The sequence below is a fragment of the Gopherus flavomarginatus genome, chromosome 1 (assembly GCF_025201925.1).
Source record: "Gopherus flavomarginatus isolate rGopFla2 chromosome 1, rGopFla2.mat.asm, whole genome shotgun sequence".
NCBI lineage: Eukaryota > Metazoa > Chordata > Testudines > Testudinidae > Gopherus > Gopherus flavomarginatus.
In genome coordinates, this window is record NC_066617.1 from 377,639,719 (window position 1) to 377,655,593 (window position 15,875).

General features: G+C 46.0%; 1 pseudogene; it reads left to right on the forward strand.

Moving 5' to 3' along the window:
* The first annotated feature begins 1,295 nt into the window (after positions 1-1,295).
* LOC127044733 (olfactory receptor 52R1-like) lies at positions 1,296-2,375 on the forward strand (annotated as a pseudogene).
* The last annotated feature ends 13,500 nt before the right edge of the window (positions 2,376-15,875 follow it).

Sequence of the window (15,875 nt, forward strand, 5' to 3'; positions counted from 1 at the left end):
AGGATCTGGGTCTTGCGGGGACCCCGGGCAAGGTCTTGAGGGGACCAGAGTGTACCAGGCACTGGAATTCCTGGTTGGTGGCAGCGCTACAAGTTCTAAGCTGGTAATTGAGCTTAGAGGAATTCATGCTGGTACCTCATCTTTTGGACGCTAAGGTTCAGAGTGGGGAATTGTACCATGACAACTTACTTTACCTGTAAAGGGTTAAAAAGTCCCCCAGGTAAAGAAAAAAAGTGGGCACCTGACCAAAAGAGCCAATGGGAAGGTAACACTTTTTAAAATTGGTCAAGAAACTTTCCCTTTGTCTGTTGTTCTCTGGGCTGGAGGCATGGAGCAGACATGCTATAGGCAGTGTAAGCCAGGTATGATCGTACATTATCAGATTATGCCTAGAACCACTTATCTGAACTCCAAATGTGTAAGTAGATCAGAATGTTTAACTAAACGCCATCAGGATTATTTCTTTTATTTCTTACTGGCTTGTGGACTCTTCTGTGATCATCTCAGATGCTTTTGTATGCTCAAAGCCTTTAAGGTGACCTCTCAAGAAAGCTATTTTGGGTGCTTGATTTAGAAATTGCTCTCTTAAAATCTAGCAAAAGCCTAAGTTCCAGATGTATTTTCTTTCTTTTTGCTTTTAAGAACATTTACCTTTTTTAAGAACAGGATTGGATGTTTGGTGTCCTAAGAGGTTTGTGCATATTGTATGATTAACTGGTAGCCACAGCTAATATCCTTTGTTTTCTTTCTCAGCTCTTCCCTGGATGGTACCCCTCAAGGAAGAAGTCACAAGTGCTCCTTCCTGGGATCAAATGGGTGGGGGGGTTGATTTTGGGTGGTGACAGCGTTTGCCAAGCCAGGATCAGAGAAAATGTGAACCTTTGGGAGTTTAGTACAAGCCTTAAACCTTAAGGCAAGTAATATTTTTTTAAAATTCTTGTGGGACCCACAGTTGCACTGGGAGTGACAGAGTTGGGATTCAGCCTTAAGAGGAACAATGATGGATAACCAGTGTTCACACTCACGTTTCCTGCTGGTGCCTATTAAGGTTTCTCAGAGCATGACATGTAGGAATTAATGATGCAAGGAACCCCATACAATATGGAATTGGCATTCGTAGGGTCTGTTGTTCATAATTCATTTATCGAACTAATGAAAATGTCATTTTTCAGTGTGTGAAGAGCCACCAATCTGCTTCACCCATGAGAACAGCATCCAGGAGTGCATGTAGTGTCTCGTATGAATATTGACTCTCCATCCAGGCATTTGTACTGTGACCATCACTCTAAAGCCTGAGCACATACAGGAAGTCAGGGAACCTTATGATACATGCACTAGACACTGTTCTGCCTCAGTGTTGGACACCTTATCTCCTACTCCATGTCAGATTCCAATGTAACTGACTTCACCAACCCCTCCACCTTCATCCTGCTGGGCATTCCTGGCCTGGAGGTGGCCCATGTCTGGATCTCCATCCCCTTCTGCATCATGTACATCACAGCCATCTTGGGGAACTTCACCATCCTGTTCGTCGTGAAGATGGAGCCGAGACTCCATGGGCCCATGTACTATTTCCTTTGCCTGCTGGCCATCACCGACCTGGTTGTATCTACGTCCATTGTGCCCAAAATGCTGGCAATATACTGGTTTGATTCCAGAGAGATCGATTTCAGTTCCTGCCTCATCCAATTATACTTCTTTCACTGCTTCTCAGTGAAGGAGTCTGGGATTTTTGTGGCCATGGCTTTTGATCGCTATGTGGCCATCTGTGATCCCCTGAGACATTCCACCATCCTGACAAGCCCAGCGGTGGTCAAGATCGGCCTGGTCATGATGCTGCGAGGCAGCATGGTTGTACTGCCATATCGCTTCCTGGTAAGGCAATGGCCATATTGTAGAACCAACATCACCCCCAGCCGTACTGCGCACACATAGCCGTGGTGAATCTGGCCTGCACCGACACCCGTGTTAGTAGTTACTATGGCCTCTTTGTGGTAATCTGTGTGATTGGTCTGGATGTGATTTTTATTGCCCTGTCCTACACCCAGATCCTCAGGGCCATCTTCAGCCTCCGCACAAAGGACGCCCAGATCAAGACTTTTGGGACGTGCATCTCCCATCTTTGCGCCATTTTAACCTTTTACATCTCAAGTCTCTTCTTCTCTTTCATGTTCCGGTTTGGTCAGAATGTGCCCCTGCATTTCCACATTCTCATTGCCAACGTTTACCTCTTGATTCCTCCTGTGCTAAATCCTATCATCTACAGGGTGAGGACCAAACAAATCCGGGATAGACTGCTCTGGCTCTTTACTAATAAAGGCACCGAATTTTTTTCTCCCGGTGCTCTCAGATTTCCATGCAGAGCTGGCTGGTGATACAGTCAGAGATACATTAAATCCTTTCCCAGCCTTACTATTCTGTGTTGATGTGGCAAATTATGCACAAGTCATAGAGTTGCCACCTTCCTAATTGCTGATAAATGCTCCTCCTCTTCTGCTGTGGCTCCACCACTGTTGCTTGCAAAGTAGCTATTTCAGATTTTCCTAGGAATGGCAATTTTTTCAATTTTTTAGGCCTCATCTCATATTGCTAAAACCATTGAATCATTGCTTCAGCAGGGAATCATTCGTAAGTGCATTTCAGTATGCAGCTCTCCAATCTGGCTCCTACAAAAACCAAATGGGTCATGGCATCTTAATATTGATTATCAAAAATCGAATCAAGTGACTCCAGCTTGTACAGCTGTTGTGTGCAAAATGCCTGACCTGATTAAATCTATCAATCTCAAAGCAAAATGGTTTTCTACCATGTGTCTAAGGGAAGCCAACGTTGCCCAGCTTTCAGAGTAGAAGGGGGTCAGTTTCCATTTCAAGTCTGACCCCAAGGACTACATAATAGTTCAGCCACTTTCCATGGGCAAATGAAATGAATTTTGTCAAGGTTTTCTAAACCATCTCTTCTAATTTGAAGCGACAGAATCCATTAGCTATGGACGTAAGAGCTTAACTACAGTTTCTCCTGATAACTTTTCATCTAGGCCCAGAGTCCACAGCTTGGCTTGGGCTATGGGGGCTGGCTAACAGAGAACAATACATAGCTAAGAGGAAGCTGGGGTAAACAAGTAACCTTGTGTGTTTCAAGTTAGTGAGCGGAGTTAGTAATTGGGTGTCCTTATTGCGAGTTATAGACCCATGAAGTGCTGGGAAAGGCCTCGTGGTTACTCCCTAATGCAGGAAAGAGATAGTGGTACAATACCCCTCAGATCCCAGACAGAGTTCAGTGAGAGGCCCAATATTATAGACATGAGTTGTGACATCCTCCCCTCACAGATGTATGCCAATCCCAGCCCACAGAAATGTAAGGGTAAATTTATAAACAATCGTTAATTTTAAGTACTAATTACTGCCTTTTCCTTTAAATCTCCAGGAATGTACCAGTTGGTCAACTGTGCTACCTCATTCCCCTGGAACCCCAAATTGGGATTTAACCTATACACTTTAATATACATAGTCTGGGGGTAATTACCTGTATGTCAGCAATATGTTAATTTAAGCCTTGGACGGAACCATTATGTAATCTTTCAGACCATTGGCTTATTGTGCTTATCTTGTCTTGCTGCTAGAACCTATCAAAAGGCTTGGGAAAACCCATTCCTGTTGCTTCTCTCCGCCCAATGAGCACCCTATATAATCTATTGTAATTAATTGTTCTGTAGTGTCTCTAAGCCTAACAAACAAAGTGACACTCCACCAGTGCTGTGCATAATAAACTTGTGTGCTTGACTCTACACAGTGTGAAATATTGTTCCTTCAATTTCAATATGTAGCTGACATTTGTTTAGCAATAGAAACTCAAGAGAAACACCTGGAGTGTCTAACTGATTTTTTTCAAATCATAAAGGATGGAAGATTAAAGTGCAATCCAACAAAGGTCTGACTAATGGTCCCAGAAGTTTCCGTTCTGGGTATCACGTTGTCTCAAGGAGGTCGATCACCTGCACAACAAAAGGTGGATTCGATTCAAGAACTATCCATGCCCACGAACATAACTTCTTTACATTCTTCCTTAGGTTCAGCAGAATAGTATCGAGACTTCATCCATAACTTTACTCACATCGCAGGGCCACTCGATGAACTCTTGGAAAAAGGAGTTGCTTGAATTTGGAGAAACAAGCATGCAAAAGAAGGGAACTGATCTATCTGTTACATGACATAGCATCAGCAGGTCATCGAGAAGTGGGAAAAACCATGCAGTGCCTCATCCTAATAGGTTGGTGGTCATGCATGAAGGCAAATGTACACCGGTACTGTAAAAATTGTTTGGTTTGTGCACAGAATAATCCTACCTCCACAAAAACAAATGTGCCTTTAAGATCCCAGATATATGAAGGTCCATGGCAGGCTCTGCGAGTTGATTTTTTGGACCTTTACCAAAACTCCAAGGGAAAACCAATACCTTCTGGTTGTCATTAATCCGTTCTCTAAACGGGTGGCAGCATTTCCTTTAAAAGCAAATACGCTGTAGCCACAGCAGAGGTTCTAATTGAAAAAGTATTTTATCGCTGAGAATTTCCTGTTAGGGTAGAGTCATACAGAGGAGCACACTTTACTGGACAGGTGTTCCAAAATGCCTGCAATTGTTAGGAATGCAAGAAAAATTGCATATTCCATACAGACCTGAATCATCAGGAATGGCAGAGTGAAAATATTGCACCATTAAACGTATGCTGGTAAAACTGGTAGATGCTAATGGATGCAGTCGGGACACCCTGATTCCTCTCATTTTAATGGCATTCAGGGAAACTCCAGCTGCCTCCACAAATCATACACACGGTGAGGTTATAACTAAACAAACTATGCACGTGCCAGAGCATCTTTTATATCATGCCAGTGACACACAGCTAAAGGAAGTAAAGCTTGAAACCCGTCTGCAAGCATTACAGAAACATCTGAATCAGGTCCACTTGCAGGTAGCTGCCCAATTGGAAAAATCCAAACAAAAGGCAAACGCCTATTTTTGACAAAAATGAAAGAAAAAAAATGCTTGGGAGTTTGGAAACCAAGTTATGCTTGTATCTTATGCTGTACCAGAGCACAGTTGATGTAACCCATACGATGGGCTATATACTACTGTGGACAGATTAAGTGCCACTGTGTATAAAATTAAAACTGTACAAAGTAACAAAAAGGTAGATAAATATTACCATGTGAATCAGCTATAGTGGCATTGCAAAAGAAATATCTTTCCACACGTACCAGAACCATTAACAGTAATTGCGCAAGAAAGCCAACACGAAAGAGCTCAGTGACAGACACAATAAAAATGCCACTCGCACCCACAGTAATCCTCTACTTCTACTTGAATCCTGCAGTTCAAACTGAGTCACAGGCAGGTTTGCCACAAGAGACACAAATGGTTACAGTGGATCAAAATATTGTGGTGGGACTAAACTCAGACTTGTCTATTCAGGTTAAAAATTCACAGATAACAGGTTCACAGGTGTTATTCTGTACCAGCAAAAATAACAGGACTCCTTGTGGCACCTTTGAGACTAACACATTTATTTGGGCATAAGCTTTCGTGTGCTAAAACCCACTTCATCAGGTGCCTGGAGTGGAAAATACAGTAGCAGATATATATACACAGTAGATGAAAAGATGGGAGTTGCCTTACCAAGTAGTGGATCAGTGCTAATAGGATAATTCAATTAAAGTGGAAGCAGGCTATTCTCAATGGTAGAGTATCAAGGGAGGAAAAATCACTTTTGTAGTGGTAGTGAGGGTGGCCTCCTTCAAACAGTTGACAAGAAGGTGTGAGTAACAGTAGGGAAATTAGTATGGGGAACTTAGTTTTTGTAATGACACATCCACTCCCAGTCTGAGTGGCCAGAGAGGGTTGAAGTGTTCTCCTACTGGTTTTTGAATGTTATGATTCCTGATGTCAGATTTGTGTCCATTTATTCTTTTACGTAGAGACTATCTGGTTTGGTCAATATACATGGCAGAGGGCCATTGCTGGCACATGATGGCAAATAGCACATTGGTAGATGTGCAGGTGAATGAGTCCCTGACAGTGTGGCTGATGTAATTAGGTCCTATGATGATATCACTTGAATAGATATGTGGACAGAGTTGGCATCAGGCTTTGTTGCAAGGATAGGTTCCTGGGTTAGTGTTTTTGTTCTGTGATGTGTGGTTGTTGGTGAGTATTTGCTTCGGGTTGCATCATGACCTTTAGCAATAACACTATAACTTTTATCACAGGTGGGTAGGGTAAAACAGGAACCATACTTTCCACCAGATGTAACCCTCTCTGTCTGTGGTTTATTCACAATAGATGCTTGTGTCTGCTGAAAATCATCAGCTACAGAAGCCATCTCATCCACTGTTTTCAAATGTTTGTCCCTTGGACATTGTTTTACACCATCTTTACATAGTGTGACAAAGTTCCTCCTCTACCTTGGTGGGTCCTGCGCTAATTGGGGGATTTGCTCGCCTCATAGATCTTCCCCTCTGGTGGAACTCACAGTCTGGGTCAACTCCTCATATGTCTGATCAGGAATTGGGAGGTTTTGGGGGGAACCCGGGCCAACCCTCTACTCCGGGATCCAGCCCAGGGCCCTGTGGATTGCAGCTGTCTATAATGCCTCCTGTAACAGCTGCATGACAGCTACACCTCCCTGGGCTACTTCCCCATGGCCTCCTCCAAGCACCTTCTTTATCCTCACCACAGGACCTTCCTCCTGGTGTCTGATAACGCTTCTACTCCTCAGTCCATAAGCAGCACAGCCTCTCACTCTCAGCTCCTTGTGCCTCTTGCTCCCAGCTCCTCACATGCACACCACAAATTGAAGTGAGCTCCTTTTTAAACCCAGGTACTCTGATTAACCTGCCTTAATTGATTCTAGCAGCTTCTTGATTGGCTGCAGGTGTTCTAATCAGCCTGTCTGCCTTAATTGTTTCCAGAAAGCTCTTGATTGTTCTGGAACCTTCCCTGTTATCTTACCCAGGGAAAGGGGACCTACTTAACCTGTGGCTAATATACCTGCCTTCTAGCACTCTCCTGTAGCCATCTGGCCTGACCCTGTCACAATAGGTTTAAGAAACGTTCTTGAGCAACAAGATCAAACATCCCTTCAAAGCTTGTAACACCTTTGCTCCTTACCCACTTTCCAATCAAATATTTTATTTGTTTACATGTTCCACATTACTCTTACCATCATCCCTCTTAAGATTCCCTGTAGAGGATCAGTGGTGGTCCCTCCCCCTCTGGGTCAGTGGGAGGCTACTCTGCTTAACTACTATTAGGGAATTAACTGGGCAACCCACAGCCTGAAGCTCTGCCCAACAGTCCGGGCAGAACAATAATCAGGTCAGGGAAACAAAGTGGGGGAACAATGGGGAAAACGTATATCTCCCACTGGAGGAGGGCCTCTCCTTTTCCCGGTAGTGTCCCTGCCACCCTCTGCCACATGGACCTCACCAAACTACACAAGATGGAGGCAGGGCCCACCCACTCACCTGGGTTTGATGGGGGGCTATCCCCAGGGCCAAAGTGGGGAGCTATGACAGAAGCAGGAGCAGAGACTATAGGACCTGGGTAACCAAGATCAATGACAATGGCAGCACTGGTGCCCTCCCAGATCTCAGGGGTACCAGCTGCCCCTCCATCCGTCGCATGGGGCAGTCTCTCCTAATGTGCCCTGTTGACTGTAAAAAGCCTCCCTCGAAGAGTAGTGCATCTAGTAATGGGTTCCCTGGTAGGAGGGGCTCCCCCTGAGGCACCGCCAGCAACAGCTACATCTGCAACTGCCGAAGGAAGGACAGAAAGTGATGGAGGGCGAGGGTCTTGCAGCCCAATGAGAAAGGAGTGATAATGCAATGGGTGCATAAGACAATGCATAGGAAGGGCAGAAAGGCTAAACTGTGGGCATGGCAGGAGAGGGCCAACGGGGGGACGGACACAATTGCTGACACCAGCTGCACTGAGAACGGGAAAGTACCGTGTGTGTGTGTGTGTGCGTGCGTACAATGAACAGGCGCCACAACATAAAAGAGAAGGGGCACAAGCACTTAGCCTGGGGGAATGGCGGCACAGGGCAAGTGGGCTGAGCAGGGGAGGAGGAGCAATGGGAGGTAGGGGAAAAGGAACAGGCTGAGAACAGGCCAGGGACAATGTGACAGATTTTCGTTACCAATCCGCCCAGGACCACAGCTGATCCGGCTGTGGCCACAGGATCTTTTGGGGAGGAGATGACGAGGCATACACCAAGTGTCTAAATTTTAAAGCTTTATTTAAAAAAATAACAGCAGAGAGTGCTGGGAATTCTCCCATGTCACTCAGGGGAAGAAAGAAAGCATTAGAGACCCCAGTCCTAGCCCATGTTCATACTCACATATGCACACCCAAGGCAAGGAAACTAACACATTCCAGGGCCAAACTGGAGCAAGCAAACTAACAAAAAAAACAAACTTCCTAGAAGAAGAAAGTGAGTAGCAGTTAGTAGCTGATTTTGAAGGTTTTTGTTGTTGAAGAATTGCCACTTTTAAGTCTACTACAATGACACACTACACAATGAAAACACTAACCGAGGAACCAAACCTTGCAACAAATTCCAGTGCCAGCTCTGTCCACATATCTACTTAACCCCTTACAGCTAAAGCGATTCAGCACAGCTGGCAAGGAGGGCAGGGCAGGCTGACTAACACATTCCAGGGCCAAACTGGAGCTGGCAAAGTAACAACAACAAAGTAACAAGGGAGAAGTCGGGGGAATCCAAATGGGCAGCAAGAGGAAAGCGGCAAACAGCTGCAAGGAGGCTACTAGGAAGCAAAGGGAGGCTACCAGCCAAATATAGCGGAGAGAGGAGGGCAAGTCCACGGGAGGAAGGCACATGTGCCAAAGTGTGCTTGTTTTTCTGCAGTCCATGCTTGCTGGTGCAAAAGTCACAGCTGGTAGAAGGGACACAGCAAAGAGCTAGGGCGAGGGGGCGAAGAGAAGGTCCCGATTATAAGTAGGACTGGTGGAGGTAGCGGTGGTAGGGGGAAGAGATGGGGTAGGGGGAGCACTCCACGCCATTCCCACTTACTCCCCACAAGAGCAGGAGAAAGCAGCAACACAGAAGCAAAGATATAAAGTCACTCAGTCCAGGAAGAGCCCCCTCTACAAAGGGGCTCAGAAGCAGCAGCAGAAAGGCACCAGTGCCCAAGCAGCCAAGCAAGCCCCAGGAATGGTGGTGGGCTTCTCGTGTCCCCCCTGCACAGCAGCAGCAGCAGCCAGGAAGACCTCCAGCCAGCAGAGCAGCTGGAGAGATGGGCCAGCCAGTGGAGAGAAGCCTTACTGGTTCCAAACTAGGGATCCGGGGTGGGGGGCGGGAAGGACACTGGACAGAGATCTCCAGGCAGTGCCCACTGCTCCTCAGGAAACTCAGCATGACCTCAGTGACTCCCGGCACCTTAGGCAGTTGGTCGGGGAGAACAGGGTGGCCACCCCAGCCAAATGAGCACTCAGATGGCTAAAGTACAGCCCCCCCCACACACACACACTATAGCTGCCAGCTAGCCTCGGCGGCTGGAGCCGTGTGGGTCTCCTGCAGGGAAATCACAGAGCACTATCCCTCAAAGGAAGCAGAGCACCTGAGACCTGCGGAGAACCACCCTACAGCCCAGGGTGTTCAAGCTAGCGAAGATGGTCGGTTTCATAGTGAGGGCCGGGGAGGATCCTCACAGGCCTCACAACAATCTGTGGTCAACTGCAAAAGCCAGCAGGGAATCACGGAAGTTGCCGGCCAATCGGTAGGCCATGATATCCTGCCTCTCGGTCCCCGTCCTCTCCTTCAAAACCTCCCCTTCAGCTCAGAAGACTTTCCTTCAGGAAACGGCGCAGTTTCTCCTTCAGCACAGTGGGGGAGAGCTGGGCCTCTGTGTCAATCCCGCGGCACATGGAGATGGGCAAATGAGGGAAAGACCCCAGCGATGTGCCTGTACTGTTGGAGCTTCACTGCTCATCTCCATTTCAAGCAGGGCAGGGGGAAATGGAGCGAAGAGAGCAGTCTCTAAAGGGTCAGAGATGAGAGACATGAAAACCACCCGCCGAGGGTCGTCTGGGGACAGGGGAAATTAAAAAACGCCGGTGCTGGCGTAGGCAGAGGCAGTATGGGAGATGGAGGGGAAGGAGGTGGCAGGCAATGCATCGAGGGTGGGAATAGGGCAGGAACAGGAATGCGCTTAGTTGCAGGAGCAGGAGCAGAAATGGGATTAGGATCCTCGGCAGCTGCACCACTGAGATGTGGCACTGCTTGACCTGATTCAGGAGTCTAGGGGCGGGAAAGAGAGGGAGGGCCTCAGCAAGGGTTGGCACCACAACAAACTCAGCACCCACAGCCATGCTGTCAGGCATGATGTCAGGAGAAGGGGGCAGCGAGACCAAGTTACTGCCCAGACTGAGGCCCCCTGGCAAAGGGTCATGTTCCCCCTCGGTGATTGGGGTCAGACCCAGGGCCTTGTTCTCCTCAAAGAGGGAGCTGAAAACTCCCCCCACTGCCCCAGAGGCCTGCTCGCCACCAACTAGGGCAGCAATTGCCTCAGTGTGGAAGAGGGGCTCTGATGACAAGAGGGTTGGGGGTACGCTATCTTAGGCATCCTCAGGAAGAGCCTCCGAAATGGGCTTGGTACCACCCCCCTCTGATGCCATGGCATCGTTGGGTGGCTCCACATGATGGACTCCAGGAAAGGCCACCAGGGTCGCTGACAATGGTGGGGCCGGCATTGTACCTGTTCTCAGAAACACTATTTCACTAGTAGGGTGGTGAAGCACTGGAATGGGTTCCCTAGGGAGGTGATGGAATCTCCATTCTTAGAGGTTTTTTAGGCCCAACTTGACAAAGCCCTGGCTGGGATGATTTAGTTTGAGTTGGTCCTGCTTTGAGCAGGGGGTTGGAGTAGACACCTCCTGAGGTCCTTTCCAATCCTGAGATAATATGACTCTATGAGCGGCAGACTGGGTAATAGTAACACAGGTGAAACTTTTAATCAGGGCATGATGGTACAACCTTTGGTCCAAGGCTTGAGAGCTGGGGAGAGCTGAGTGGAGGCTCCGTCTTGTTGGCTCATGAGTGGTTAGTGAAAGCACTCCTGTAACTACACATGGGTGTGTCTTTGTCTGTTTTTGGCTGTGTAAGTCCAAGATCTGAGATGACTGCAGCTTCTCACAGTCTCACAGTGTGAGAAGGGGGCCAGACTGGTATACCACAGGGTTCGGAGGTACCCCAGTTCCAGGTTGTACCTCAGGAAATTCCGTCACACTCACCCAACAAACGGACCCTACTACACTGTGACTCCATTTCCCTCTTGTCATGCGTTCAGTTACTGATGGAGAGACCATGGCTATGGGAGGGAAATCAGGACTGATGCATTGTATGTCATTCTCTGTGTGACATTTGTCAAACCACATCTCCCTGTGCCTCAGTTTGCTTATCTGTATGATGGGGATATGCTCCTAGTGGCTTTTCTCTGGAAGGAATTTTAAAGATCTTTTAATAAAAGGTGCTGCTGGGTGTGATTATAGTCACAGATGAGAATTAAAGATCTGTGATCCATTAGCAATAGCCTCATGTATCTGAAAAAATTTTCTAGTGTCTCCCCTCTGATATTTTTCTCCAGATCTGTGTGTCCACTATCTACCCAGCCATCCTGGCCATTTACTTGGTGTCAGACTCCATGGAGACCTAGGCATTATCCCTAGTTTTCGTACCAATCAACTATAATTATTAAATATACACAAATACTCAGAGCAGCCAATTCCTCTGTGACTCAGCAGAGAGGCCAAGAGTTCTCATCTCCCTTTGGGAAGGTCCCTTAATTACTGTTTACTCCGAAAGCTGGATAAAGAACACAGAAGCGTAGACGTAGAAAAAGAAAGATTGGCTAGAGTGCCTCCGGTGTCCAGCCTGTTTCCTTTCAGATGTCATTTCTCCCCAAGAGGCTGAGTGAACCGCACTGGGATTGCACACAGCTACAATATAAACAGTTCACACCTCTGTGTCGGCTATCGGCGTGGATGCTGCTGTAGTTGCTGTGGTGAGAGAGGTGTGGAACACGGCTACGTGAGGAGGGTTCCCAGAGAAGATGCTTCTGCCTCAGTATTCACAGGTACCCATCTCCTGCAGAGGAGCTCACCTGCTCGACAAACCCAATGCAGCATGGGTGTGATGGGACAGAGATTAGATCTGTGATCCTTTCCGCTCCGCACAGCCATTAAACACCCCAGCTCTCTGGCCAAAGGTTATGAGTTTGATCCAGTATCACTGTCCAAAGTGTCCATCTCTGCTGAATACCCCTTCCTCCCTCCCCCCACCCACTGCGAGCTGATGACCCAGAGGAATTCTGAAATTGGGAGTTGGGACCCCTCAGGCAATCGTGAAGCTATTACATGGAGAGTCGCGAGTTGTCAGCCTCCACCCCAAACCTTATTATACTTCCAGCATCTATAATGATGCTAAATATTTTTAATAGTGCTTTTAATGTAGAAGGCAGGGTGGCCCTCAGAAACTTGCTAGGTAAAAGGGATCACCAGTACAAAAATTAAAGAACCACTGGATTAGAAGCTGGAAGCTGGCTAAACAATCAGTGGGGCCACTGGACGATCGCGGTGCTAACAGAGCACTCATGGACTATAAGGCCATTGCAGAGAAACTAAATGAATTCTTTGCATCAGTCTTCACGGCTGAGGATGTGAGGGAGATTCCCAAACCTGAGCCATTCTTTTTAAGTGACAAATCTGAGGAACTGCCCCAGAATGAGGTGTCGTTAGAGTATGTTTTGGAACAAATGATAAATGAAATGGTGAAAAGTCACCAAGACCAGATGAGATTCTCTCAAGAATTCTGAAGGAACTCAAATGTGAAATTACAGAAATACTATTGTAGTCTGTAACATATCAATTAAATCAGCTTCTGTACCAGATGACTCGAAGATAGCTAATGTACTAATGTGATGACAATTTTTAAGAAGGGCTCCAGAGGTGATCCCGGAGATTACAAGCCCCCTAAGCCTGATTTCAGTATCAGGCAAATTAATTGAAACGATAGTAAAGAACAATATTGTTAGACATATAGATAAACATGGTTTGCTATGGAAAAATCAACATTATTTTTGTAATGGTAAATCACTCCACACCAATCTACTAGAATTCTTTGAGGGGGTCAACAAGCATGTGCACAAGTGGGATCAAGTGCGCATAGTGTATTTATACTTTCAGAAAACCATTGACTGGGTACCTTACAACTGGCTCTTAAGCAAGGTCAGCTAACATGGGATGAGAGGGAAGAGGCTTTCATGGACAGGTAACCAGTTAAAAGATAGGAAACAAAAGGTAGTTAAAAATGATCAGTTTTCAGAATAAATTGTGGTGTGTCCCAGAGGTCTATATTTTATCATTTTCCATCCTCTGGTTCTTACTAGGACTTAGATAATCTCCATTAATAGATCCTACCCTTATGGATGTATTTATCAAACCATATGCTCTTCTGTATCCGTTGGCTTTCCTCCAGCCTTTAATTTGAAAATTGCTCTGTAACATTTTTAATATCAAGTGCCAGCAATCTGATTCCATTTTGGTTCAGGTGGAGCACATCCTTCCTGTATAGTCTCTCCCTTTCCCTAAAGTTTCCCCATTTCTGAATCCCATTTAGCTAACCTTTTGATCCAATAAAGTTTGGGGCAAGGAGTTCCACAGGCAAAATATGGATTCGATTAACTATTTTCTTTTCTCAGTGTTATATGTGCAGACTTTCAATGTAATTGAATGTTTACTTGTTCATGATATGAGACACAGATGATCTAATTGCCTGATCTTGTTTCTTTATCAATAGATTCATAGGCTTCAGATTCAGACAGGAGCATTAAAACATCCAGTCTGTCCTTCTTTATAACACAGGTTATTAAATTTCACCCAGTTGCCCCTGTATTCATCTGTTCCACTCTTCTCCTATTCTTACTGTTAGGAAGGTTTTTTTCCTGATACTTCATCTCAATCTGCTATTCTGTAGTTTGACCTATTGCCTCTTCTCCTGACCGCTTTGGCAAATGTCCCCCCTTAAATACGTTCTTTCAGCACTAAATATGCCCTGTTCCTTCAGCTTTTTCATATGGCTTTTCATGCATTTAATCCCTTGAATCATTTTTGTCAGTTGTCTCTGGATCCTCTCAAGTTTTTCTACATCTTTTCTCTACAGTAGTGACCAAAATTAGACTCACTGCTCTATTTGAGGCCTAACCAGCGCTGAACAGAGCGGTACTATATCCTACTGTGACTTGCATGCTACGCCGCTGCTAACATAAACTAACTTTGCATTTGCCTTTTTCTGAAGAAGCAGAAAAAATCCACGCCTCTGAGAGATGTACAGATGGAGGACAACAAAAAACTTCTTCCCTAAATCTAGTTTTAGTTTCGATGACACTAAACTGGGAGGAGTGGTAGATACGCTGGAGGGTAGGGATAGGATATAGAGGGATGTAGACAAATTATAGAGGATTGAGCCAAAAGAAATCTGACGAGGTTTAACAAGGACAAATGCAGAGTCCTGCACTTAGGACGGAAGAATCCCATGCAGAACTACAGACTAGGGACCGAGTACCTAGGAAGCAGTTTTGCAGAAATGGACCTAGGGATTATAGTGGACAAGAAGCTGGATATGACTCAAGAGTGTGCTCTTGTTGCCAAGAAGGCTAACAGCATTTTAGGGTGTATAAGTAGGGGCATTGCCAGCAGATTGAGGGACGTGATCGTTCCCCTCCATTCGACATTGATGAAGCCTCATCTAGAGTAATAAGTCCAGTTTTGGACCCCACACTACAAGAGGGATGTGAAAAAAAATGGCAAGAGTCCAGCGGAGGGTAACAAAAATGATTAGGGGGCTGGAGCACATGATTTATGGGGAGAAGCTGAGGGAACTGGGATTGTTTAGTCTACAGAAGGCAAGAATGAGGGGGGATTCGATAGCTTCTTTCAGCTACCTGAAAGGCGATTTCAAAGAGGATGAATCTAGACTGTTCTCAGTGGTACCAGATGACAGAACAAAGAGTAATGGTCTCAAGTTACATTCAGAGCAGTTTAGGTTAGATATTAGAGGGGAAAAAATCATGGCAAGAATGGTGAAACACTGGAATGGGTTATCTCGGGAGGTAGAGGAATCTCCTTCCTTAGAGGTTTTTATAGCCTGGCTTGACAAAGCCTGGCTGGGATGATTTAGTTGGTGTTCATCCTGCTTTGAGCATGGGATTGGAACAGATGACCTCCTGAGGTAAATTTGAACCCTTATATTCTATTATTCTAACTATCACTTCTCAGGGAAGTGGATTACATGCACTGATGGGAGAACCCCAGCCGTTAGAGTTAGACTCTACACTGAATCGCTATGGCAGTGCCACTGTAGCATTCTAAGTGCAGAGAATCCCTCAAGCAGATCTTCTAGAAAAGGATCCAGTCTGGATCTGCAGACATGGGGAGGTGGAGAATCCACCAATTCCTGTCGGAGTTTCTTCCAGAGGTTAATCACTCCAGCTTCCAGCCACTGGTTCTTGCTCTGCCTTTCTGTGCTAGATTACAGAGCCTGTTGTTACAATTGAATGTGAATAAATGAAGGTCTTAAAGTCTTTCACTGACAGGCATTTTCTCCAACCTCCAATAAATTTTGTAGTTTTTTTCTGCCCTCTCTCCAATTTTTCAACATCCCTTTTGAAATACGGACCCTGCGACTGGACGCACTCAGTTTCACCAATGCCATGTGCAAGGTGAAATCCTTCCCCTGCTCCAACTCACCACTCCCCTGCTTATGCAGCCAAGGATCACATCATCCCTTTTGGCTGCAGCATTGC